General features: G+C 40.2%; 1 protein-coding gene and 1 pseudogene across 6 annotated transcripts in view; both read right to left on the bottom strand.

Moving 5' to 3' along the window:
* LOC124266251 overlaps positions 1–19,556 on the bottom strand; it is a 42,991-nt gene extending 23,435 nt beyond the window's left edge. For 2 of the 6 annotated variants that reach the window (XR_006895693.1, XR_006895692.1), the window contains exons 1-5: positions 19,140–19,556; positions 16,560–16,650; positions 11,491–11,579; positions 6,429–7,448; positions 4,938–5,069 (exon numbers count right to left, since the gene is read on the bottom strand). The gene's annotated coding sequence lies outside the window, so the exon portion shown is untranslated. The other 4 variants (XR_006895694.1, XR_006895695.1, XR_006895696.1 and 1 more) reach the window with 4 other exon arrangements.
* Positions 19,557–21,625: 2,069 nt separating this feature from the next.
* Positions 21,626–25,313, bottom strand: LOC124266250 (annotated as a pseudogene).
* Between the last annotated feature and the right edge of the window lie 2,360 nt (positions 25,314–27,673).

The following is a 27,673-nucleotide window of genomic DNA, read 5'->3' as shown; positions in this document are numbered from 1 at the left end:
TAAAGAGACAGACAGAAATGGTCTGATCATTCCAAGTCGGATGCATATGAAGAGACAAGCACACATGGGGCATACAAATCCCACAGCTAGGCTAAAGAAGGAAGAATTACCCACAAGATTCATCTATACTCCATCATTCCCTGTTACAGCTTACTGTCAGTGGTATTTTTAACATAAATTAAATCAAGTACGATTGCCAGTCGAATTGCCCCCGCTGCAGTTCCCATGAGATACAGGTAGATATCAAAATCAGTAAGAGATTCACATGAGCTTGAAAATGTTTCGCTATGACGTTCTTTGGGGTTTGGAGCCCTAAATGCTGCAGACTACCCGAAACATTGCCGGATACAATCAAATCATGAAGTACTTGTTGCTTTCATTGTTTTCCATTTTGTCCAATTACGCACGTTGGCATCAGACTCGCTATTTGTCAGTAGTGTGTGCCGTGCAAGTTGTTCAGTGTTCACATTGGCTGACAAGATGCCATTCTAAGGCTATGGCCGAGTACCATAACTATTTCCATAACCAAACACTGGGGAAACATACATTGTCCTGACAAGTATTTTATAATTCACCAGTTTTCGGGGAATAACTTATCTGCATCTTGAATATTATCTCTGCTAAACCAGGCTGGGATCTTGTATGGAGACTTGCTATGTTATTAATGAGAACTAGGGTCCTAATTTTTTTTTCAACAAAATAATTCCATTGTAATTTTTATAGCAGAAAATTTCTATTTTCCCCGTCTTAAGCATAATTATTGTGTTTTTAAATCCCAGACACTCTACAGTCACCCATTTGACACAAAAGTAACTGCAATCACATTGCAAAAAATATAATTCTTAGGGACTGGTCATATACTTATAGGGGTGGGTTTGCTGGTTGGAACTGTATCACATTTTGCTGTCAAATGATATGGTATATATTAAACTTTATTTTGAACTCAAGCGGTGCCTCCGTTTCGCTTGATTCTTCTTCTTCATCTTCTCTGGAAGATTGACTTGCAAGATGTAAAATCGGATTGTATTGATACAGTCTAACATCCATTTCAGAAATGACATCAGGAACATCTTTTACTGCTTCAGAATCCATGGACACTGTTAAGTTGTGAGGTAAAATCAGAGGCAGCCATCAGCAACAGGCACAGATGACGTCATGTCACGTGATACCCCCTCTGCTCATTAACTGTCGGGTGTTTCCGTAAAAGGCGGAAATACGAGTATGTTTTTTGTGTTTTCATTGCTATTTTACAAACCTTTTGTTCAATTTTAATCACGGAAGGTGACTTTTAGAATATCCTTCACAATATATCAAAAGTTGTCTTTTTGGTTCAGATTCTTCTTTAAGCAAAGTCTGTTTCCGGTTTCCTGACCGACCCTATCCTAACACCCCCAACCCTAAATCTTGTTTTAACCAAATCAAAATAATGACTGGAGTGCATTTCAACCTATCATTTTCATCATAAAAATGGATTGCATTCAGTTGGCATAATGGGCTCTCACTAACAAAACCTGCAAATAAATAACATGAATAATGATTTGATATAGAAATTTTTAATGTTTCATCACAAGGCATTGTAACAACATGATATTGTATCCTTGAAGACATTCTCAGAAAAAAAAAGTGAAAAAAAGAGATAAAATCAACCCACTTACCCTATTTTTAAAAAGCATGTGAAAGGAAATGGAAAAGATATGATACAAAAGAGAAGACGGCTCACAAATACCCTGACCTTGATTCTTACAACAGCTGAAGAATATTAATAATATTGGAGATGTACTGATGCTGTAACATATCCTCTTAAGAGGCACAACAATATAACATGACAACAGCATGATTCATAGGTGAACTTGTACATCATTATAAAGATCTGTCAGATACAATGCACTTGACTTGATACATATTTATTATATATATCATAAAGTGACAGTTTGACGGATATATATTATTACCTTTTCTAAGATGCCTAGCGGTTAGAACAATCGACCAAAAAATACATTATCAGACAATAAAGGTATAGTTTTTTGATGACGTAGCAATTGAATGACGTTATCCTGTCACTGCGCCATTCTAGTCTGCCCCCTCGTAATCAAACCATTTTACATTACGTCACAATGTAAGCGACGTCACGTTGCATGTCAGTTGTCATCGCCTCGTACGGTCTCCTACAGTAAACTACTCCGTTGCATCCCGTTTCTTGGTTTGCAGTTGCTTCACGCAGCTAACAACACTAGTGGAAACATTACATTTATGTTTTACGACAGTTAAAATGTGTCAATTCGACTCACAATTTTTCAGCGACACAATAACATTCGCAATGTTTACATTCCCACAATGCAATCGTGGAATGTCGCTTGACTACTCAGCTTCATCTGAATGTACTGATCTAAACTTACGTTTTTAGTAGAAATGCGACGTTCATATTGCCCCATATGGTTTACGTTAATGACAGATGTAAGTAAAATAATTCAGAGAAGATATTTAATCCGAACGTAAACCGTCATCAAACTGTTATCATTTGTTTTTTTCTGGTAACATTCGTCTTAACGTAGGGGGCAGACACATCAATAGCTCAGCGCGCCAGTTAGCCCTGTGCGAGCATTCTTAATTTAGGTCACCGACACAGTCGTTTGTTTTCTGCCTTAAATTAATCGTAATTATCCTTTGAAAGTATTAAATTTGGCATCTTGGAAAAGAAATACAGTTCGCTCTACCACCATGTATAGTGTAATAAAGCACACTTTCGCAAGCGTTCTCGTACTTTAACTATAATAGTTCAGGGCAAAAGTGTGCTTTAGTATTATTCATTATGTAACAATGTTCCAAGTGTGTACATGTGGATAGTCTGTGGTGGTCTGTGGCTATATTTAGACTTGTACTAGTTTTAGAAAGACAGATCAGGAAAGTGCTACAAGGAGCTGATTCCAGAATCATCTGCCTTTGAGAGTATTGTAAAAGGTTCTAATATCTTTTTATAGGTTACATAAGGAGAGGACCACATTGCCTCATCTCACATGACATCTCAAGCTAGACCAGCATCTTGTGTGATGATCATTATTCAGTGCTATAGTCCGTTTGATTTCATTTGATACCAATGAATTGCTCACTAACACAAAATCTAATAATTGCAACAAAACCAAATTTTGCACAGTAACATGAAATCAACAGCCAAACTCTGATGATTTGTCTCATAATTTTGGACACCTGAATAAAAATGTTGTTTAACAATGATCATTATTTGGTTGTCATTTTTCGCTATTTATTTCGAAGGGGGACTACTTGCTGGTAGAACAGCCAGGTAATCAACAAGTGCAGTGAAATTTCAATGAAGTCAAATGAAATCAAACGGACTATAGCCTTGGTTGCAAGTTGGATTACTGCTGCTGAGAGGTGAGTATTGCCATTGCCATCTCTACTGCTGGTATCGCTGCTCTTGTTTAATATTACCTCTAAATTGTGATTTGCCACTCTATTCTGTACTGACGCACTGATTGTTACTTAGTGATTTGTATAAACATGTAAACTTAGTTAATTTTAGAATGTAAATGTCAATAAAATTTTAAAAAATTAACATTCTTTTTGGTTTTGTTTGTTTCACACTTAGTTCTTTTACGGTTGATTCTGGGTTAACTTTTAGAATCAACCTGGGAGTCAACACATAACAGTAGACTGTCTTTGATCCAAGATTTCAGAGGTGAAAATCTGAGACCTGAAAAACCTGGGGCTTACCTCTCATGCTTAGCAGAGATGTGATGATACAAGAGAATACTATTAAAAGTGGTGTTAAATCCCACCCACACTCCTTCCCTCACCTAAGACACCACACACTCACTCACTCATTCACTCACCCACCAACACAAGAACCCTCACTCACTCACTTGACCACCAAAGAATATACACATTCACTCACCCACCCAAGAACACACCAACCAACCCAAGAACACACCTACCAATCCAAGAACACACCAACCAACCCAAGGACACACCTACCAACCCAAAGGCCACACTAACCAACCAAAGGACACACCTACCAACCCAAGAACACACCTACCAACCCAAGAACACACCAACCAACCCAAGGACACACCAACCAACCCAAGAACACACCCATTCACCCACCCAAGAACACACCTACCAACCCAAGGACACACCAACCAACCCAAGAACACACCAACCAACCCAAGAACACACCTACCAACCCAAGAACACACCAACCAACCCAAGAACACACCTACCAACCCAAGAACACACCTACCAATCAAAGAACACACCAACCAACCCAAGGACACACCTACCAACCCAAGAACACACCTACCAACCCAAGAACACACCCATTCACCCACCCAAGAACACACCTACCAACCCAAGAAAACACCTACCAACCCAAGAACACACCTACCAACCCAAGAACACACCCATTCACCCACACAAGAACACACCTACCAACCCAAGAACACACCAACCAACCCAAGAACACATCTACCAACCCAAGAACACACCTACCAACCCAAGAACACACCCATTCATTCACCCACTCACCCACCCAAGAACACACCCTACCAACCCAAGAACACACCTACCAACCCAAGAACACACCCATTCATTCACCCATTCACCCATCCAAGTACACACCTACCAACCCAAGAACACACCCATTCATTCACCCATTCACCCATCCAAGCACACACCTACCAACCAAGAACACACCCATTCATTCACCCACCCGTCCATCCAAGTACACACCTACCAACCCAAGAACACACCCATTCATTCACTCACAAACCCATCCAAGTACACACCTACCAACCCAAGAACACACCCATTCATTCACCCACTCACCCATCCAAGTACACACCTCCCAACCCAAGAACACCACCCAAGAACACACTCGCTCAGTCGCTTGTTCACTCACTAATAGTCAAAACGTTGACACTTACCGTTTTTCTGATGAAGTCAAAATCCCTGTTTGGTAGAGAGCACCTGAGTGTCCTTTGGTTACAGCACTTTACTGAGGAGTATTCATGACCCAACCTGAAGTGACCGTTTGACGGTACCAGGAAATCCTGATTCTGGAAGAATAGAAGACCAAAAAGATGTAGTTATTTAAATATTTACCATACAGCAATGTAGCTCATAAAGACATACGATGTCAGCAGTGATATCGTGTCAACAAACACGTGCACTCAAAGTCACATGTTTTTGTATTCTAAACACAAGAACATTCAAATATTTTATTAAGAAATACAATAGTCCGATTTTGAGCCAAACGGACTATAATGACAAATTAAGGGGCCGTTCACAATCTATGGCTAGAGGGGGCTGATGATGATGTTTATGGAGAAGCATGTGCAACATGAATGACATCCCCCCTGACTAAAATTTATGTAAGTGACCCCCCTGCATGTCATGAACAAAATCAATTACACACACACACACACACACACCTTTCCCCATATTTTCTATGTACAAAACTGCTGGCGGTACATGTGTACAAAATTGATAACCCCACTACAAAATGGATGACCCCCTCAAAATCATCATCACCCCACAAGCCACAAATTATGAACGGTCCCTAAGCAGAGCTCCAGATAAGATTTATTTCATGTGGGTACTGTACCCACTGTACTTTTTGGGAGTGGGTATTATAAATGTTGAGTGGGTATTTCATTTTCCGTTACCCACTGCTTTCAAATATGTGCATATTCCAGTCATTTTACTCACCTAAGTATTACGTCATTGAGTAAGTTTACAAAGCAGGTATGTTCTGCCTTATGCCATACCTAATCAAAACCAACTTAAATATAATGGAAATGATTTCATAAAAAATCACTCATCCTATACTGACAGTACAACACTAGTCCTATACTAACAGTACAACTTGATAGCAATCGATGTCTTTTTCACTACGCAAGCGATTTTTACAAATATATTCCGTATGCATTTGTTTTAAACTTTATGTGTATTTAACATTTTCAATGCGTAATTGGTATGCAACAATTATTTTTCAAAGCGTAAATGGAAATTTTCTATGCGTATTTTACCCGGATACGCAGCTTATCTGGGCCTCTGGTCCCTAAGGAATATTGCTGCGTGTGGCCTTACACAACAAACGAACAAATATAAACTCACATGAGTGGGAAGCATCCACTAATCTTTTTCTTGAATAACAAAAATATACTTCAAACAAAAAATATTTATCCTTCGAGTGGTGAATAGGTGATGTCAGTTACAACGTTTGTCAAATTTGTCGGTAAAAATGGTTCCAGCGAAGATATTGTGAGAAAACCTTTTGCCAAGTGGTAAACATTAGTATAGCAGCTGTTAATAGTTGTTACATAAAAACATTTGAGGCACAAGTGAAATAATGGGTCAGTCAAATAAAGCTGTAGGTTTAGGCCGTAACATCTATCACAGAGGGATATACTTACATTCAGTAGAACACCATGTACTGCATCCCGAAGTGCATGTGTGTCCCCACTATTTTCACCAGTAATGGCATTCAGCATGTTTAACAATGCTAGATGTCCACCTCTCTGGACTATGTTTGGTCTGTACAAGGAGTACTCCAAAAAGCTATTTAGTAGTTGGTTTTGACTATACAGATCAGTCCTTTCCCATATTCTGACAATCTGTTCCATGTTGAAGTTTCTCTCTGAAAGATGCCAGCCTGCAGCAGGAGGAACTTGTCCAACAGGACTTGACTGTCCAAACCCAGATTCCATTATAAGCCTCATGTTATGATATTCATTATAAATATTTTGTTCTGCATGAAGTGATATTTCACCCCTGTGTGCTGACTGTAAATTCAATGGTTGTTGCCCCTGCAGCTGTTCTGCATCCTCTTCGGGGGAATCCTGAGATTCTGGTGCTTCTTGTTGACCTTCTGATGTTGATATTGTCACATTGTCAGATGCATTCCTACCTTCTTGCTCAATGAGGCTTCTCATATAGATTGATGAACTATTGGATTCTGTTACATGGAGTTGCTGGTGGCTTGGAGCTAGTTCTGATTCCATGGATGGAATGGATGGAGTAGACAGTTCCTCTGACAGAGAAGGTGGACTAGTGTGCAGACCCTGATTCTCTTCTTCACCAGGTGGTACCACCTCATTGTTACTGTCACCAATGTCATCGCCAGGTGGCACTGTCTCATCCTGATTATATACTCCTCCATCATTGCCAACCTCCTCTTCCAAAGAGCTACTGGCATTGAATTCCTCCATTACCTGGCAAAGTTTCCTCTCAGCTGTTCAAACTGTTCTAACTCTCTGAACCAATTCTTGTGGTGGATTCAGCCTGACGATGAATCCCTGGATAATCACTGTGAGCTAACAGCATGGCAACACATGTCACGATGGACTTCTATGGACCTGACATCACTGTACTTGCTTTGAAGCCAGGTGCCAACGGTAATGTCAGATTTTGTTGTTGGAAACCAATCCTAGAAACTGAAGAATATGAACAATGACAAATTTGAAAGTATTTCTGATCATAACAAAAGGTCAACTAAATAGAACACTCTTGCTGTGATATAAATACAGGGCTCGATTTAGTGCTTTGTTACTTGCACTGATGCTAGCCAATATTACAAATTGCAACGTAGTTATTAGTCTAACTTGCACAAGGTGCAGGTCAAGTTGTGAGTGGGTAAACTTCTGAATAAAACATCTAAATAATTCAATAGCATATTCCATTCATTACATATTGCCATAAAAGCAGTGCAACTGGAATTTTGCTGGTGCAACTAGGTTTTTATCTCAGGTTGCACCTGGTGCAAGTAGGTTAACGTCTCTTAAATCGAGCCCTGAAATATTATTTTTCTGACCTCTAACATTTTTCCACCGATGATCCACAAATATCATTGGTTTCTATTCTCAACTGTTAGGCCTATATGATGTAATTTATGTGTAAAATTATCAAGACATATCAATATTAACTAGGATTGCCTCTTGGGCAATACTGGCGGTCTTCAGACTTCCCCCATACACCCCTCCGTGACTACCTTCACTTGTACTGTTTCTTTGGACGCCAGCTGGAGCGTCAATTTTAACCCTCGGAGTTACGGGTGTTTGAAGTGTATTGAAGGGCTAGAAACCTTCCTAAACCCAGGCAGAACACGTTTTTGACACGAGAGCGGATCGGTGAAATGGAGCCGGGGTCGCGGGGGTCATGTACCTTTTAAGTAGTTCCCATCGAAGATATAGTTCTTTCTTTAACTGTCTGTAGCTCAGCCGTCCTTGGGCCTACGGTCCAAACGATTAGTGTTCTGGAATCGCCGCGTGATCCTAGCTATCTGACGATACACGTATGTGCAAATACTGCACTTTTGAAGGATAATGCCGATGTAACGCTATTTCTTTGGGCATTGGATGACGTTCCAACTCAGATTTGACAGCTCCTTGTCATTGTCAATTACATCTGCCGTTGAAATTGACATCGTCTCCCATATCTGCACGTGGACCACGCTTTGCAGTGGTAGTCCCTTTATAGGAGATATATGTTCTTCCGCGTGGAGCCATCTGATAGTGAACAACCTGAGGGAAGTTTATCTGTATTATAAATTGCAACTGTGTGATGTGACTAACAAACTGCCTGCTTTTAAATTTAGTGCTATGACTTTTTCTGTTTTTAAATGACAACGTAATGAATAGATGTTTTTTTAAATAAAACTCATTTTGACTCTGTACTTACCATGTGTACTAATGCAGACTTGTTCTTATCACTATATGGCTGGCTGGAATAAAGCAACGTAAAGCCCAACTCAACTCAACCCAACCTTTAAAAAATTACTGTGGTGCGGTTAAAGGCCGGGGTTCCAACCTGAGATTAATTTGGCATTGATTCAATGCTGCTGACACAAACGGAAAATTCACAAACTGCAGAAAAACATATACTATAAGAGAGATTACTGGTACATGTTGCAGACTGCTGGAGAGATCACATCCTGGCAATTCCAGAACACTAATTCTTTTGAATGTAGACCTATGAACAACAGAGTTACGAACTGTTAAAGAGGGAACTATTTCTGTGGGCACTGGAAAACCAGGACACGGGCAGTGGTGCTAGATTTTACGACACTTCCTCCAGCTATCTCACAACTGAAAAAATGCGAAATCCTAATGTCCCTCACTGTTTGTGGCGTAATTGTGGCGTAACTATTGACTTTTACATAATGATAATGTGACGCAAAATTGTTCCACATTTTATTGTCTACAGTTTGGTACCTTCAAAAAGAAAATCCATTGTGTTTTCGCAGAGCTGTGAACCCTATAAAAATGCGTTTGGCCAAAAATTGACCAACTTCCAAGGGCAATAACTCCGACACTATTCAAGATATCGATATGCATTCAACAACCTAAGTAGTCCGGAGTGTGGGCTTTAAAACGATATATAGAACACTAGTGTACTATTTGCCGTTCAGGAGCAGAGGATTGTTAAACAGAGGCACCGTCAAAAAGGTGCAGAAATTTGCGAAATCGCGAAGGCTGTGTTTGCGTCGTAATGGTGACGTTATTATTGATTTTTTCATAACCATGATGTGAAGCAAAAATGTTTCCCATCCAATTACCTACAGTTTGATACTATGGAAGATGGAATTCATTGATTTTCCGCAGAGTCGTGACCTCTTTCTTAACCCTATAAAAATGCGTCTTAAAAAAATCACTGACTTCCAAGGGCGATAACTCTTAAACTATTCAAGATATCAATATGCCTTGAAGGGTTTAAGTAGTCCGGAGTGTGGGTTTTAAAATGATATATCGAACGGGATTGTACTGTGACTTTTTCTGTTTTTAAATGACAACGTAATGAATAGATGTTTTTTTAAATAAAACTCATTTTGACTCTGTACTTACCATGTGTACTAATGCAGACTTGTTCTTATCACTATATGGCTGGCTGGAATAAAGCAACGTAAAGCCCAACTCAACTCAACCCAACCTTTAAAAAATTACTGTGGTGCGGTTAAAGGCCGGGGTTCCAACCTGAGATTAATTTGGCATTGATTCAATGCTGCTGACACAAACGGAAAATTCACAAACTGCAGAAAAACATATACTATAAGAGAGATTACTGGTACATGTTGCAGACTGCTGGAGAGATCACATCCTGGCAATTCCAGAACACTAATTCTTTTGAATGTAGACCTATGAACAACAGAGTTACGAACTGTTAAAGAGGGAACTATTTCTGTGGGCACTGGAAAACCAGGACACGGGCAGTGGTGCTAGATTTTACGACACTTCCTCCAGCTATCTCACAACTGAAAAAATGCGAAATCCTAATGTCCCTCACTGTTTGTGGCGTAATTGTGGCGTAACTATTGACTTTTACATAATGATAATGTGACGCAAAATTGTTCCACATTTTATTGTCTACAGTTTGGTACCTTCAAAAAGAAAATCCATTGTGTTTTCGCAGAGCTGTGAACCCTATAAAAATGCGTTTGGCCAAAAATTGACCAACTTCCAAGGGCAATAACTCCGACACTATTCAAGATATCGATATGCATTCAACAACCTAAGTAGTCCGGAGTGTGGGCTTTAAAACGATATATAGAACACTAGTGTACTATTTGCCGTTCAGGAGCAGAGGATTGTTAAACAGAGGCACCGTCAAAAGGTGCAGAAATTTGCTTAAATCGCTGAAGGCTGTGTTTTCGCGTCGTAATGGTGACGTTATTATTGATTTTTTCATAACCATGATGTGAAGCAAAAATGTTTCCCATCCAATTACCTACAGTTTGATACTATGGAAGATGGAATTCATTGATTTTCCTTGCGAGAGTCGTGACCTCTTTCTTAACCCTATAAAAATGCGTCTTAAAAAATCACTGACTTCCAAGGGCGATAACTCTTAAACTATTCAAGATATCAATATGCCTTGAAGGGTTTAAGTAGTCCGAGTGTGGGTTTTAAAATGATATATCGAACGGATTGTACTATATGCCGTTCTGGAGAAGAAGATTTTAAAGACAGGCACCGTCAAAGCGAGGAAATCGGCAAAAATTTCAGTTTTTCAAAATTGCGGAAAATTTATTCTGCCGCGAAACTTCGACTATGGGTTGAATCCATGGGGAAGGTTGTTGTCTACATTTAGTGAAAATTTGGTCAATTTATCTCTAATAGTATTGGAGATATAGACGTTGAAAAAGTTTGAAATATTTTGACATTGTGGGTTCTCTGCCCTTACCGGAAGCCGGAAGTCTGGATTTTTTCGACTGTGTATCAATTTCAGCACACAGGCTATCACCTCTGAAAGTTTCATGAAAATCGGCCCTGTGGTTAGGTCAGGAGAGCTGTCACAAAAATTGTACAAATAATAAGAAGAAGAAGAAGAAGAAGAAGAAAAAGAATAATATTCGGATAATAACAGTAGGTCTTCCAGACTTTCGTCTGAAGACCTAATAAAATCAATATGGAATTTCTTTCAAGTCATTACAGCCTTTGTTAAAAACACCCAACCATTCTGCTGAGCAAACAAAATGTGTACCCAATGTTTGTGCCAATTCTGCATCTTGGGCCAGCCTGGTCCAGCAGCCATTACCATGGTTACGGACAAGTCCCCTCGTCAAGTTGAATCTACAAACAACCAATGATGATTAGTGAAAATTCAATTAATTACTTTTCAAAATAGAATATAAACTGCTTCGTTATTCATTGGTCATTCACAAACTCAATGCAGGAATTGAACCCTGTAGAGAAGTGGTGATAGTGCTGGTAGTGTTCTGGTTAATAAATTGCCGTGACAAAAGGTTTAAAAGTCCCATTTGAACCAGCAAAATAGAACACAGACAAGTCTACAATATTCAATAATATATTGAACAAACAATGAGCAAACTACAATGAATGACCATACAGATTTCTAGTACAATGCAATTGAGTCACAAATCTAATATATTTGGTCACAAATATAAAATATTATCTTACCAGAGTTTTGACATTTACAGTGAGAACAAATATACTGATTGAAGGTTGTTTACAATGACAGTAGTGAGTGAGTGAGTTAATATTTAAAGTCACTTTTGCAATATTTCAGCCATATCGTGACTAAAACGACATATAGATTAACAATATACAATGCAGGGGTGGAAATAACCCATTGCCCAACATCCGAGTCCAGTGTTTTTTTCTGTTGGGCAAGCAAATTTGTATATCACACTGTACCGGTGTCCAGTTGTCTTTCCAATGTTAATTATGTTGTTTATTTAAAAAATCAACAAGAAATAACTGGTTTAGTGGAAAAATTATCAGGGCAAGTGATTTTACATGTGCCACTGTACCGGAGTACACTAGCAACTTTCAAGTTATTTCCACCCCTGCAATGACAGTAGTTGAATAGACAAGCACGTTGAACAACTTGATGATGGCAGACAGATGCAGACAGATAAATCCAATCATGTGAATAATTCCATGTCGCACTACTCAACAACCAGCCTTTATAGAGCTCTTACACAGTTCTCGAGCATTCTAGCAAGCTAGGCTCCATCATTATTCTCTCAAAACGCCATGGAACCACGTGGAAAACACACGACGTGACAAGACCCAGAAGTCAAAACAAAAAAAAGCCAGTCAAGGGAGGCAACTCTGAAGCTCTATCAAAAAGGCGTGCCGCTACAAATACTATTGCCATTGAACATATATGATGCGAGATGCAAGCCAAAACCCACACTCAAAACTTTAAACCACAAATAACTATCACTTAAACAATATGATATTACAACTTACAAATTCGGCGTGACGAGCCAACGCTTTAACCACTAGGCTACCCCACCGCCCCTCTCTCATAACAGTAGCAGCAGCAGCAGGAAGTGGCGGAGGAAGAGGTGGAGGATGAACAAGAACAGGAGGAATATGAGTGAGATACTCCAGTAATATCATGGGAAGGGGCACTAAAAATTGGCTTGATGCTTTGTACCCATGTTGGGAATTAAACCCAGGTCTTCTGCATGAAGAACAAATACTTTAACCACAAGGCTACCCAACATTCCTGGAGGAATACAATTGGTTTGTTTGTTGTTAAACGCTGCACTCAGCAATATTCCAGCAATATGGCGGCGGTCTGTAAATAATCGAGTCTGGACCAGACAATTCAGTGATCAACAGCATGAGCATTGTTTTACGCAACTGGGATATGATGACGTGTCAAAAGAGTCAATGCGCCTGACCACCCGATCTCGTTAGTTGCTTCTTACGACAAGCATAGTTTGCTGAAGATCAATTTTAACCTTTTAATCTTCACAGGTCTGGCGTGGAAGGAGGAATAAGAGGTGGAGTAATAACACTGAGTGAGTTTAGTTATCTGCTGTAGTACTCCAATAATACCACAGCCAAGAACACCTGACACATTGTACCTTACTGGAAATCAAACCCAGGTCTTCATTATGAAGAACAAACACTTTAACCACTAGACTACCCGACCGTCCCTGGAGGAAAAAAGAAGACGACACTCATCATACCGAAAACCCGGGTTCGAGTTAGTGAGTGAGTTTAGTTTTACGCCACACTCAGCAATATTCCAGCTATATGGCGGCGGTCTGTAAATAATCGAGTCTAGACCAGACAATCCAGTGATCAACAGCATGAGCATCGATCTGCGCAATTGGGAACCGATGACATGTGTCAACCAAGTCAGCGAGCCTGACCACCCGATCCTGTAAGTCGCCTCTTACGACAAGCATAGTCGCCTTGTATGGCAAGCATGGGTTGCTGAAGACCTATTCTACCCCGGATCTTCGCGGGCCCCCCGGGTTCGAATCCCCACATGGGTACAATGTGTGAAGCCTATTTCTGTTGTCCCCTGCCGTGATATTGCTGGAATATTGCTAAAAGCGGCGTAAAACCATACTCATTCCCTCACTCTACACCGGCAATATCGTTCTGGATAGTACTAATATCATGTGGAACAAATCATCGTTGATAGTCAGGGCTCAATTTAGTACTTTGTTACTTGCACTTGTGCAACGCAATATTACAAAGGGCAACCTAGTTATGAGTCTAACTTGCACAAGGTGCAAGTAAATTTTTGAGAAATAAATCAACAATAAATCTAACATTATAAGCATATATATGTCAGCTCATTTTTCTCCTAAACTTTGAATAGCTGTGGCAATGAAACATTGCTATTTATAGACACGTCTCAGCTCTTGTAAACAGGGATCAGCTGCGTTTGTGTTGCTATGGTTTCATGGGTACATGACGGAAATATGTTTATGTGCACCAAAACCTCTGAAGTTTTAACACACTATGTTGCAACTGGAATTTGGTTGGTGCAACTAGGTCTTTATCTTAGGTTGCACCCGGTGCAAGAAGGAAAACATCTCAGATACTACAAATTGCATCATGTGACAAGATGATAGAAATGACAAATATATACACTGAAGAGAAACAGATAGACAAAACAAAAACTGAACATGAAGAATTTTCTGCATTTCATCTTCCTTTTATTCTTTGAACAGTAACATTAGTTTTACCTCATGATGGGGCCGGAACAGGCCCCGAAACGTTGTATCAATGAATGAAAAGAAGATGAAATCTAGATAATTCTTTATGTTCATCAAACAGCATCTTCTAAAATGCCAATCAAGCATCTGAATCAAAAACTGTTCTGCATGATTTATGCACGAACCAGTAGTGGTGTTCCCATTAATTGAAATAATCGAAGATTGGTCGAAGTGACGAAACGACCAAGCAATCGATCACATTTTCTCATAATCGAACGCAAACTATTTTGGAACTGCTGTTTTAGTCTTTGAAACACTTGACGATGGAACATAACTTCGAAGTTGTCAGGGCTTGAAAGCTTGTTTAATTCTTAGAAAACTCACTTCACTAACTGAAAAGTCATGACTGAATATTTCTTGAAGACCCCAGAAGGTTTATGTTCATGATATATCAACATCACTTTATAGTAGCAAGTTACATCATGTTATACATATCTGCAATAACAAACTGGATAGGAAATTCTGAAAATTGACGCTAACCAATTTTTATCGATGATTGTTCGTTGGTAATGAAGCAATCATCAATTATCAGATTTCAACCAATTCCCAACACTACTAACCAGCAGACAAAACACAACTTCCACCAGGACATAGATTTATAGTTGAACATAGTCTGTCTCACAGTCCCCAGTTCCACACAAAATGTCAACTGCTTGAAAATACCTGTAGTCACATTCAGTATAAGTCATCAGGTACAAAAAGACATGATTACTAAAAGTTTTAATTACTAGATGGATGTACATTTATAAAACACAAAACTCTTACACAAAATCACCCAATCACACTGTCAGATGATTCAGTCTGCACTGAGGGTTTGGGACGAAAAGTGCTTGTTAAAATACGGATTCTGATTTGGTGTTGTCTGACCTTAAGGTTATACTACTCCAAACCTGAGTCATAATAACAACCATTTTTCATAGGGTTGAGGTGAGGTGAAATTGGGATTCACGTCGTGCTTGAGAATATTTCGCTCATATGGCGTCGTGCATGCGTGTGTATGTGTAAGTGCGGCTGCTTGTACTAGCCCAGACTGGAGCTGGTTTTATAGTGCTAGCCCACTGAGATACCATGCCGCAGTGAAGCATGAATACCCCACTCAGACACATTATACTGACTCCGAGCCGACCAGTCCTTGTTGTACCCATTAATGCCGAACGCCAGGCAGGGACCAACAAGTACCATATTTTAATGTCTTTTGGTATGACGCGGTCGGGGATCGAACCCGCGACCTTGTGCTCTCCGGGCGGACGCTCTAACCACTACACCACGGAGGCGGTCATTTTTCATAGGGAGCATTCATGACTTGTGTTGTGGGGTAGCCTAGTGGTTAAAGCATTCGCTCGTCATGCCAAAAACTCAGGTTCGATTCCCCACATTGGTACAATGCACAGGGGCTTGTAACACTAAAAACTGCCATCAAGGTATATACTGTCACTGACGGAGTCTTAGTACTATATAAAAGGATCCTTTTATATGGTACAATGTGTGAAGCCCATTTCTGGAGTTCCCTGTGATATTGCTGGAATATTGATAAAAGTGGCGTAAAACTAAACTCACTCACTCATGACAAGCTGAATGTGACCATAGTTATTTTTAAATGGACGAAACTGTGGTTGGTCTGTTTAGCTTCCTATACTCGGAAAAGAAACTGGCTGAGGTAGTCACTTTTTGGGGGGTTTTCTGTTGTTTTAAGGCTGAAAAATGCACACATGTACAATGAAATAGCTGAGGAGGGCTAAGTTTATTGTATCAATACTACTATCAACAGAGGCAGTGGTGTAAGGAGGGTTAAGAGGCAGTTGTATAAGGAGGGCTAAGTTTATTGTATCAATACTACTATCAACAGAGGCAGTGGTGTATCCAGTAAACCAAGTAATTAAAACATTCATTTGTCACACTGAAGACCCAGGTTCGATTCCCCACGTAAGCACAATGTGTGAAGCCCATTTCTTGTGTCCTTTTAACAATGAAATCTTAGTAACCTTTTCAAACTCATAACATTACTTGTAACCATATTATCATCAACTGGAACTCTTACTTCAAATTTGTGAAAACTTACAGATATTTGCTGTTGACTTTGAGGCAAATGTCTACTCCTGATCAGGCTATTCCTACAGACGTACAGGTGTAGAGTTCATAACTGGATCAAGCTGTAACACAAAACATCGTCTTACTTTGATGGCTTGAATAGCTATATTTGATTTAGTCACTACTGTCGCCAGAGTTGTCTCCCTTTGACCAGAGCACTTAAACATAAGTGTAAAGCCAATTCATGCAAAGATGCCTATCAAAATCTTCCTAAATGTGGAATAAGGTTGTCTTGAATAAAATGTTGACAAAAGGATTACTTTAACTGTTTCCTATCTGTTTCATCAGTAACATCATTTCCATGTGACAACATCTCAGTAAAGAGAGGCATTCACTTGCCAACCAAAATAAACACACACAAGGCTATTGTATTATTCCAACCCAATGTCATCACCAACTATGCTAACTTATCAATATTTTTGCCCATTACTTCATTATGAGCTCTGGGAAACAAAAAATACAGTTCCACCATAATCTGTATAAGTGGTGTTTTAACTAATTGAAATGATCTGAGTTTGATCAGAAGCTGCAAAAGACCAAGCATTTGGACACAATTTTCCATAACTGAATAACACTCAACCCTGAGATAGTACTGTTCTGTAACTATCTCTGCAGAGTGATGTTTCCAGTGATAGGTGGATAGTTGGTGAGGGTAACCCTATCTAGAGCCATGATATTAAAACTAATTGACAACCCTCATAGCCCAAATTAATGCTTTCTTGGGAAATAGTGAGTATGGTCTTGTCAGTTTTACTATAATTCCAATATTTTCTGTTTGACTGGAATTTTAGAAGCTGATGAATAATAAGGCCTAAAAAAAAAAAGCTTGTGGTTCCGATTTCCTGACCGACCCTAAATATTCCCGCTGAGCCTAACAATTTTACTCACCACATAATAAATTATATTTATTTTCTGACACATGAGTGATGTAAATATATTTTGCAAAAAACCCCAAAAAAATACCTACCTTACCTAGTTCTGAAATGTAGGAAATCGGAACAACAACATTTATTTTGGGGGCCTAAGAAAGGTATGATACTTTATCGATAACAACGTTTTTATGATGCGACATTTCGGTATAGATTCTCATACCCTTAAGGTATGATACTTTATCGATAACAACGTTTTTATGATGCGACATTTCGGTATAGATTCTCATACCCTTAAGGTATGATACTTTATCGATAACAACGCTTTTATGATGCGACATTTCGGTATAGATTCTCATACCCTTAAGGTATGATACTTTATCGATAACAAAATTTATATGATGCTTGGTACGATACTTTATCGATAACAACGCTTTATATGATGCGACATTTCGGTATAGATTCTCATACCCTTGCCAGGCAAGAAGTTGTTATCCATAAAGTATCATAACTTTCATATTACAACCCCAATATTACCATGGCTGCCTGAAGTAGGCTTTACACAATATACCAATGTAAGGAATCAAGTAAGGTTTTCAGTGCAGTGGGCAAACTCCACTTACCTTCAAAAACAACAATCCAGGATAGAATAAGATGGAAAATGATCAATTCCCACAATACAACTCCTTGCTTAGGATCAAGTTCAATGTACATCTGATCTGATACAATTGTCCATTGGTCCACATAATGAGTGAGTGAGTATGGTTTAACGCCACCTGTAGCAATATTCCAGCAATATCACGACTGGGGACACCAGAAATGGGCTTCACACATTATACCCATGTGGGGAATCGAACCCAGGTCTTCAGCATGACGAGCGAACGCTTTAACCACTGGACTACCCCACCACCCCAGTTCACATAATGGTTCAAATTATTAATGTTATATTATTATATTCAAAACACATTGATTTACTAGCCATACTTTAGTTTTAGTCAATCCTAACTAAAACACTAAACTCGTTCTATTTTTCTACTTTAATAGTTTGGATTTGTTTCCATGGAAACATAAATATTTTGATTAGCAAATGACAGATGACACATTATAAAATCTTAACAAATGCTGTTATTATGTTAGTTCAGGTTTAGTACATATTATACAAATCTAGTTGGCCAAGACTTACGAATGCTTAGTTTATTTTGTATCCCTGAAAACCCTGACAAAGAATTGTTAAAACAGGACAAAAATGCCAAAAAAGAAGCAATAGTTTACGTGGATTTGTACATAAATGGTCAATGAAGCGAAGATGTTTTGGGTTAAAGTTCCTAAAAAAATTAACCCAACCGACAAACGGTATTGCGAGTGTTTTAATCCAATCCTGTTACCGTGTAGCTGATTTTGTGCAAACAAATTAAATTGCCTGTTAAAACCCATAACTTGGTTTAACTGAGAAATCATATCTACATACTGATTTGATTATAAAATTTCCAGTTACCGTAAATAAACGATTGATGATGGACTTCCGATGCTGAGTGGCTGAGAGTAATGACTGAACGACGAGTTATCTCCCTGTATTCAAGAACTCCTCATAAATGTTCCACACACCGATCCAACCTGTCGTGCATGTGCCATCCATGTAGTACACGTTGTCGTATAATAAGGATTTGGGAAAGTATATTTACCGTTAACATCGCCTCAGTGAAAACTGTGTCCAAGATGGCGGCGTAATTCTGGGAAATCCCCAAACCGAAAGTGCCTTCCTTTTCACAGAAAACTATGTCTGGTGACAGTGACTGGATACAGAGTAAGCTGGGTGTGCACCCGCCTTCAAGGTTTCACATGGATTACACCAGCTTGGGTGATCGGTGTTCGTACCATATAAATCACTGCACATCAGGGTTTTTCGCAAAGTTTAACTCACAGTGAGTGAGTTAATATTTAACGTCACATCGGCAATATCTCAGCCATACCGTGACGAGTTTAACTCAGAAGGCAATACAAACATTGCAAACAAATATGCTTCCAGGATCAAGATTATAGTTGATATCTTCACTATAAGTACTGTCGGAAATAGAAAAAAACTGTACTTCCTCATTTATCTCTACAAGTTTTGTAGTTGATATGTGCAAGTGTGAAATATCTGTTAAATTAAGTTCGGCCTAACTACAGTCTCGGTGGTAGAGGGATAGGAAACGGAGAAAAAGGACTTTACTGCGGGGAAATTAGTGCAGAAATGAGCAATGCAGTCCAAAAAGACTTATTTGGAGCAGACCATGGCTTTATGCAAATTAGTGTGCGACGATATTGTATTACAAATGACACTTTTTTTTAAATGCCCAATTTGAAATTAGACGTAGATTCATTATAAACAATAGCTGACGTAAAAAATAATAACTTTTATGCTGAAACTATTAAGAATGTAGCTACCATGCAGTCTCACTGTCACTATAAAAAGAAACAGATAGGAGGGGTAGTCTCAAAAGCAAAACCTTGGGTCGGGCTGGGGGATAGAGATATCAGCTAAGATAAGATAATCCTTTAGGGCAATTATACTGGGGAGGTACACGGCACGTCATAACAATTTACAAATAATATCCAGTCCTGTCGATCTTCGGGTGGTCATGCCACCTATATACTACGATCGATGCGTTTCTATGGTTTTTCGGGTATCATACTCTTTTACATATCTCAACATAAACTTCATGAAAGAAAGACACGTAAGATGTTAATCAATAGATGAGACATAGTCAACACACATGAAAAAGCAACAAATATATTTCAGATGACCCCTTGTGCTTGTAGGCAGCACGTGCATTTCATCCCAGGTGAGTCGACGGTCCGTCGTCATACCTGGCTGAGCGACCTAATTGCCGTCTATAGTCTGATCTATTGTTTTCAGCAGCTATTCGGGGTTTTTTCTAAGTTTTGCCCGATTTTACGAGTAAACATGCTTTTCTGGATATCGTATTACGCACCCCACTGAACGCCCAGTTAGGCCGAAGTGGGTTATTTCGACATATGCTATTTGCAATTGTGTAAATTTTAGGGATACAGAGTAACAGCCTAAAAACAGTTTTTTTCTATTTCCGACAGTACTTATAATACTTTACAGTATAAAAATTTATACTCCATTCCATAATAATCGGATATCACTATAGTGCTCACTTCACGCGCACATCCGGCTACATTGTTGACGTCATAGCTTCCAATAGATTGTTGACGTCATTCGACGTTAGTCATAGCTTTCAATAGATTGTCGACGTCACTCGACAACTGGCAGCCGTGCTCAGTGTTTTTCTAATTCACATAGGCGGACCCAGAGGGGGATGCAGTGGTGCGCCCTTTCGTCCTGAAAGTGTATTAAATGACCATTGAAACTCTTGCGAGAACGGGTGAAAATGTACCCCTTCTCAAAAAGCTGTATCGAGCCCTTAATATTCACCTGCCTTCGAGTGTGTAATGACATGAACCGCCGGTGGAACGGGCACCTTGACGCGAATATCCGGTATCATTTGATGGGGATTCACAAAAAAACATGCTATGATATAAACGTAAATTGACTCTTTCGGGGTATATTTTTTTTAAATATGAACGTGTTTGTCATGTATTCGAAAGGACCATGTCAATGTAATAAAGGAAATTATGAAATTACTTACCAGGGGCGGATACAGCTTTTTGAGAAAGGGGGTGGGGAGCACGAGTTTCAATAGTCATTTAAGAAACTTTCAGGACAACAGGGGGATGGGCACCCCCTCTGGACCCGCCTATGCTCACGTCATACTGACAACGAAGTTCTTATGAGAATACTTTTATATACGTTTCATCTCGAATTAGTTTCATAAAAATTATATGCGCGTTTAATAACCATATTGTGTGCGCGCGCGCTTGTGGGGAATTAAACCTGGGGGGTTGTTAAACAGTGGTCAATCAATAGTCGTCCGTACAGAATGGATAGGGTTATCTCCCTTTAACCGCAGTAACTTCTTATGCGAGGAGAGCTGGCGCTTTAACCACTTGACTACAACACCTCTTGCACCAGCAGTAAACAACAATTACCCATGTTCAATAACTATCCATCAGGGACGGACAATATTGCCAAGAGGGACTAAAAAGGCATTCACCTCACTCCATCCTTAAATATCCTGGTTATAAACCACAGAAGAAATTATTTTCTTGAAATGCTTTAATGTTGGTTTGGTCATGAATGCATTTTAATTTCACATGTTTTGATTGCACATTTTGTAGCCAGGACTGTAAGTTGGTCGATTAATGCTGTTTAGTATTCCTCTCCCTCCTCTTCTCCCTCGGCTTCAACTGAGTCGACTCCAACCTCCTCGTAGTCTTTCTCCAGGGCAGCCAAGTCCTCACGGGCCTCTGAGAACTCTCCCTCCTCCATACCCTCACCCACGTACCAGTGGACGAAGGCACGCTTGGCGTACATCAGATCGAACTTGTGGTCAAGACGAGCCCAGGCCTCAGCGATGGCAGTAGTGTTGCTCAACATACAGACAGCTCTCTGGACCTTGGCCAGGTCACCCCCAGGGACAACAGTGGGTGGCTGGTAGTTGATGCCGACCTTGAATCCAGTTGGACACCAGTCAACGAACTGGATGGTTCTCTTTGTCTTGATGGTGGCGATGGCAGCATTGACGTCCTTGGGGACAACATCACCACGGTACAGCATACAGCAGGCCATGTACTTGCCATGTCGGGGGGTCACACTTGACCAGCTGATTGGCAGGCTCAAAGCATGCATTGGTCACCTCGGCAACAGACAGCTGCTCATGGTAGGCCTTCTCCGCAGAGATAACTGGGGCATAGGTAGCCAGAGGGAAATGGATACGTGGGTAGGGCACCAAGTTCGTCTGGAACTCCGTCAGATCCACGTTCAGGGCACCATCGAAACGGAGAGAGGCGGTGATGGAGCTGACAATCTGCCCAATCAGACGGTTCAAGTTGGTGTAGGTTGGTCGTTCAATATCAAGGTTGCGTCTGCAGATGTCGTAGATGGCCTCATTGTCAACCATGAAGGCACAGTCTGAGTGCTCCAGGGTGGTGTGGGTGGTGAGAATTGAGTTGTAGGGCTCTACGACAGCAGTGGCAACCTGAGGAGCTGGGTAGACGGCGAACTCAAGCTTGGATTTCTTGCCATAGTCCACAGACAGTCTCTCCATCAACAGAGAAGTGAAGCCGGAGCCAGTACCGCCACCGAAGCTGTGGAAGATGAGGAAGCCCTGGAGCCCAGTGCATTGGTCAGCCAACTTCCTGATACGGTCAAGGACGAGGTCGACAATCTCCTTACCGATGGTGTAGTGACCGCGAGCGTAGTTGTTTGCAGCATCTTCTTTTCCTGTAATCAGCTGCTCAGGGTGGAACAACTGGCGGTAAGTTCCTGTGCGAACCTCATCTGAAACAAAGAGCAATATGGATTAGCAGACAATCTAAACAGTATTTGCATTACACTTAATAGCTAATTCAACAACAGGGACTAAGCATTGTCTTCAGCATGGAAGTCATGAGGTCCTAGTCACAAACCCATGTCAAACAGAATCACTGAACCAAAGACAGATGGATTCAATGTCCTTAAAAGTGAATTATTTTGCGTAACAAACACTAGTCCTTAATGAGCCGAGGCCGTTAGGATATGGTGATGTCAACACACGCGGTCCCCATCCCAGGCGTCAAGGATGATCACAGCATGGCAAAACAGGATTCGAGTTTCTCAGCGGGGCTAGTTTTAGTGACTTCAATGCCAGCACTGAGAAATTCAAACTATAACTACTTCCTTCCCACTCCGTACTAATTCAAAACAAAGTTTCACTGGGACCCCATTGATTTATCTGGGTTATAGTCTGTACTGAAGTATCAAAAAAAGAATCAAAAAATAAATTATGACATGAAATGTTGCAAAGTAGTGGTTAAAATAATTCCATGCTGAGATGCAGCCCTCAATCACATTGCTTTGCATAATTATCCAACAAACTACAATGACAATGGATTAAGCCAAAATACATAACTGAACCACAAAAAATGGTGTCTTTTTATGTGTTTGTCTTAAAAGAATACTAGTAATGTTGACATGACTCAACTTTGGGAGTCAGGTGTTAGAGTGAACAGTTCAACCAGAGAGACAAAATGAAACTAAACATCGCCAAATTACTGTACATAAAAATATATTTAAAAAAACAAAACAAAGGCCAGTTCAGTGGTGGTCCTCTTTGAACTTCGGTACTTTACAATCCACACACTGGCCTCAATGCATGTTCCTGGTACAGGAAAACACTCACCAACTACAGTAGGTTCCAGGTCAACAAAGACAGCCCTGGGGACGTGTTTCCCTGCTCCAGTCTCGCTGAAGAAGGTGTTGAAGGAGTCGTCCCCACCCCCGATGGTCTTGTCTGAGGGCATCTGACCGTCGGGCTGGATGCCGTGCTCCAGACAGTACAACTCCCAGCATGCATTTCCAATCTGGACTCCGGCCTGGCCGACATGGACTGAGATACACTCCCTCTGTGGATGAATATTTATTCTATAGTCTGTGACATGGTTAAAAACAATATACACTATTGGCTATCACGATTATCACACCTATCACTTTCTATATGCACATATTGTAGGTCTCACTTTGTATCAACTAGCCAACAGTTGTATACATACATCAATCATAAATGCATATAATATATGCATTTATGATTGATGTATGGATACAACTGTATGTATACAACTGTTCTTTCCCAGCACTGCCAACTGATACAGAACAAATATAGCAGGAAAGACAATTGCATTTTTTTTTTTATTTGATAGATGTAATCAATTATCTCAAACCAAAACAAGATAAGATGTGAAGTTTGGGCTTTTACTAATAATCTTTGCCCCCCAAAATAGTGCCATTTAAGCAATTCAAGAGTGAGATTAATGATGTAAAAGATATGCATGAGATTGGGGTGGGGTGGGGGGGTGTTGTTTGTTGTCAGTGCTTACATCACATGGCAAAAACACACAAAGGACTTGAGCGGAACGCTGCTGCTTAAAACAGAACAAAATTCATATTCGATTATCGCTACAAAGCTTTTCCTTTTTGCATCATTGTGACATTATCCCGGTATTGCTAAGCCGGCGGTGATAGACAGCTTATGGCATAATTAATATAACGCCCAGTGGTGAAGCAGGAAAAACGCACGACTGCCTTGACATTTGACCTTTGACACAATGAATCATGCTCCACTTTAGACGACAGGAAATTGAAAATCTCAAACTTCACTTGGAAATTCATCCCTCAATATCGCACAATCACAAAACCAGCCTCTTTAAATATCCACCGCAATATCGCTGTCAAAAACACGTTATCGGAGATTGAAATTCTGTTCCATAATTTATGATAATTGCCTAAAACACCAGACAGGCGCCATATAAATGGATACCAAGCCCCGCCGATTCTATATTCTATGGCATTGCTTCTTGGTATTTTAAAGAAAAAGTTACGTTGATGTTTAATGTGTATGGTACCATCCACGCTATTATGAACTACGTGGTACTGGGAGGAATGAGTAATTTTCAGATGTCTATGACGCATCCGCTCGGCGCGCACTAACCATCTGAATTCAAAGATGGGAGTGCCGGTTCGGCCAATTTCTTAGAAAGTACATAAAATTCAAGAATTTCATGAAGTATTTGTGAATCAAATGTGATTAAGCAATCTACTCACCATTTTGTTTTAGATTTCTTAGGACTTGAGAACCGGTGGGGGAAGGAAGAAAGCTAGTCGAACTTGTCTCACACTTTGACGTCGATGGTCTGAAGTGAGCAGGCGGACTGTGTCAACCGCATGGGCGATATGGGCCTTTATACCCCTCTGACTCACCGCGGAGTGATACTTTAATCTCATTGGTCAAACCTGCCTGGTCAGCAAACATCGTGCGATTTGAATTCAAGTATTACTCAGCGTTACCTTAACGACCGTTAGGATATAAATGAAGAGAAATGATGAATGTATTTTTATGCGACAAAAACGTTGAATAGTTATGTGACCAGGAGACTAACAAAGACATATAATCTACCTTGAGTCACGAGACAAAGAGAATGCCTAATCCATTTCTCATGAAAAGATAACGAAACCTGACGCGGACGGTAATTGATTTTGTCTGATTGTCTGATTAATTCCACCGACAGTGTCATGAGGACCTTACAAATATTTTCTCGTGATTTTTTGTTCACACGGCCAGGTGTCTTTGTAATCAACACCCATTTCCAGGTGTGTTTATGTAATTATATTGGGCTATTAAATTAACTGACTGTTTGGGTGAGTATCAGAATATACATATAGATTAGATAACCCCACAACCCCCCACCCCACAACCCCGACCCCCAACACCCGTTCAGTTAATGTAACATTTGGTCATTGCCGACACCATTACCTGTTAATGAGCATACCTAACGAACGCTTAGTCTCAGAACGCATATTATCTTCATAGAAAGAAATCATGCCTTTCAATTTGAAATGAAGCCCAAGAGATAATGGAGATTCAGAATCTGAGGAAATCTAGACTTGCTTCATTTAGGGTTTTATCATTCAGGGACGTAGCTACAATACAAAAAGCCCGGGCTTACACGTGATTTTGAAAATGTAAGGTGGGCAAGCCCTCAATACAATCTAAATGTACAGCTTTGCAACCTATCGGGCTTACACGAAACAGTTGGCTTGCTACGCGCCTGGCATTGCTGGGCGGAAAATAAAACAATGCGTCTCACGGACTGTGAGACAGGCTAGAACATACCCTAAACCCATTCTCTTCCCACAGAGGTTACTCCTGTCATATCTTCGTTACGTAGGAAGATATGACAGGAGTAACCCCTGTGGGAAGAGAATAACCCTAAACCCTAAACAACGTTACAGTTGATCCGTAATCCCTACACCCCTTGAGGTAATATTCTACACAATGTAACCCAAAATGTTAAAATGTTTAAACATCAGTGAATTTATATTTAGCTAACATTAACGCCATGTTTGATTATTGCCAACAGACGGGTTTAACAGCACTTCCGTGTTGAATGTTTGTCATGGATCCTCGCCTCGAACCAGGATGATTCAATAACATGTATCCTGTGCTTGATAACGGAATTATAGATGGGCACTTTCTGTGTCAAAAACGTGCAGATCTCACCTGATCTTAACACAAGTTGCTAAAATGGGGAAGTGGACACAAAGCTTGTTCGTTGATAGTTAACCTTGCTCCAAGGCTTGTACGTTGATAGTTAGCCTTGCTCCAAGGCTTGCATGTTAATAGTTAGCCTTGCTCCAAGGCTTGTATGTTGATAGTTAGCCTTGCTCCAAGGCTTGTATATTAATAGTTAGCCTTGCTCCAAGGCTTGTATGTTGATAGTTAGCCTTGCTCCAAGGCTTGTATTATTGTTGATAGTTAGCCTTGCTCCAAGGCTTGTACGTTGATAGTTAGCCTTGCTCCAAGGCTTGTATATTAATAGTTAGCCTTGCTCCAAGGCTTGTATATTAATAGTTAGCCTTGCTCCAAGGCTTGTATATTGATAGTTAGCCTTGCTCCAAGGCTTGTACGTTGATAGTTAGCCTTGCTCCAAGGCTTGTACGTTGATAGTTAGCCTTGCTCCAAGGCTTGTGTTGATAGTTAAAGGCTTGTTCGTTGATGGTTAGCCTTGCTCCAATGCTTGTGCGTTAATAGTTAGCCTTTCCCCAGGGCTGGACTGCATGCTAAGCCCATGGATGTATAGTGATTCTGTCCTGTAAATAGTCAAGTCTAGATAACAGGACAGTCTAAGGACGCCAGTTTGTTAGAGGGACAACCTTTTTACTTGATTGTTCATTTGTTTTAGAAATTACCATTTAAATTATTAATTATTACCATATAGACTTATGCAAGTCTAGTTGATAGTGAGTGAGTATGGTTATATTCCAGCAATATCACGACGGGGGGACGACCAGAAATGGGCTTTGCACATTGTACACATGGGGGATGTGGGAAATCGAACCCGGGTCTTGAGCCCCTGGCTACCCCACCGCCCTGTTGATAGTAGTCTCCATGACGATACAAGTGGAACATAAACTTATAGGGCTGCGCAATATAACCGGTTTACCGGTATTTACCGGTTCAGACATGAAATCGATACGTATTGCCATACGCTGATCGAAAACCGGTATTTTGACTAGCATACGGAAAACTTTGTAACATTCGGAAATGTTCGGATA

Source organism: Haliotis rubra, unplaced genomic scaffold (assembly GCF_003918875.1).
Source record: "Haliotis rubra isolate DU_JTF1 unplaced genomic scaffold, ASM391887v1 Scf1241, whole genome shotgun sequence".
In the NCBI taxonomy this organism is placed as follows: Eukaryota; Metazoa; Mollusca; class Gastropoda; order Lepetellida; family Haliotidae; genus Haliotis; species Haliotis rubra.
Note: the sequence above shows the minus strand (reverse complement) of the source record. Positions and strands in the feature narration are given on the sequence as shown.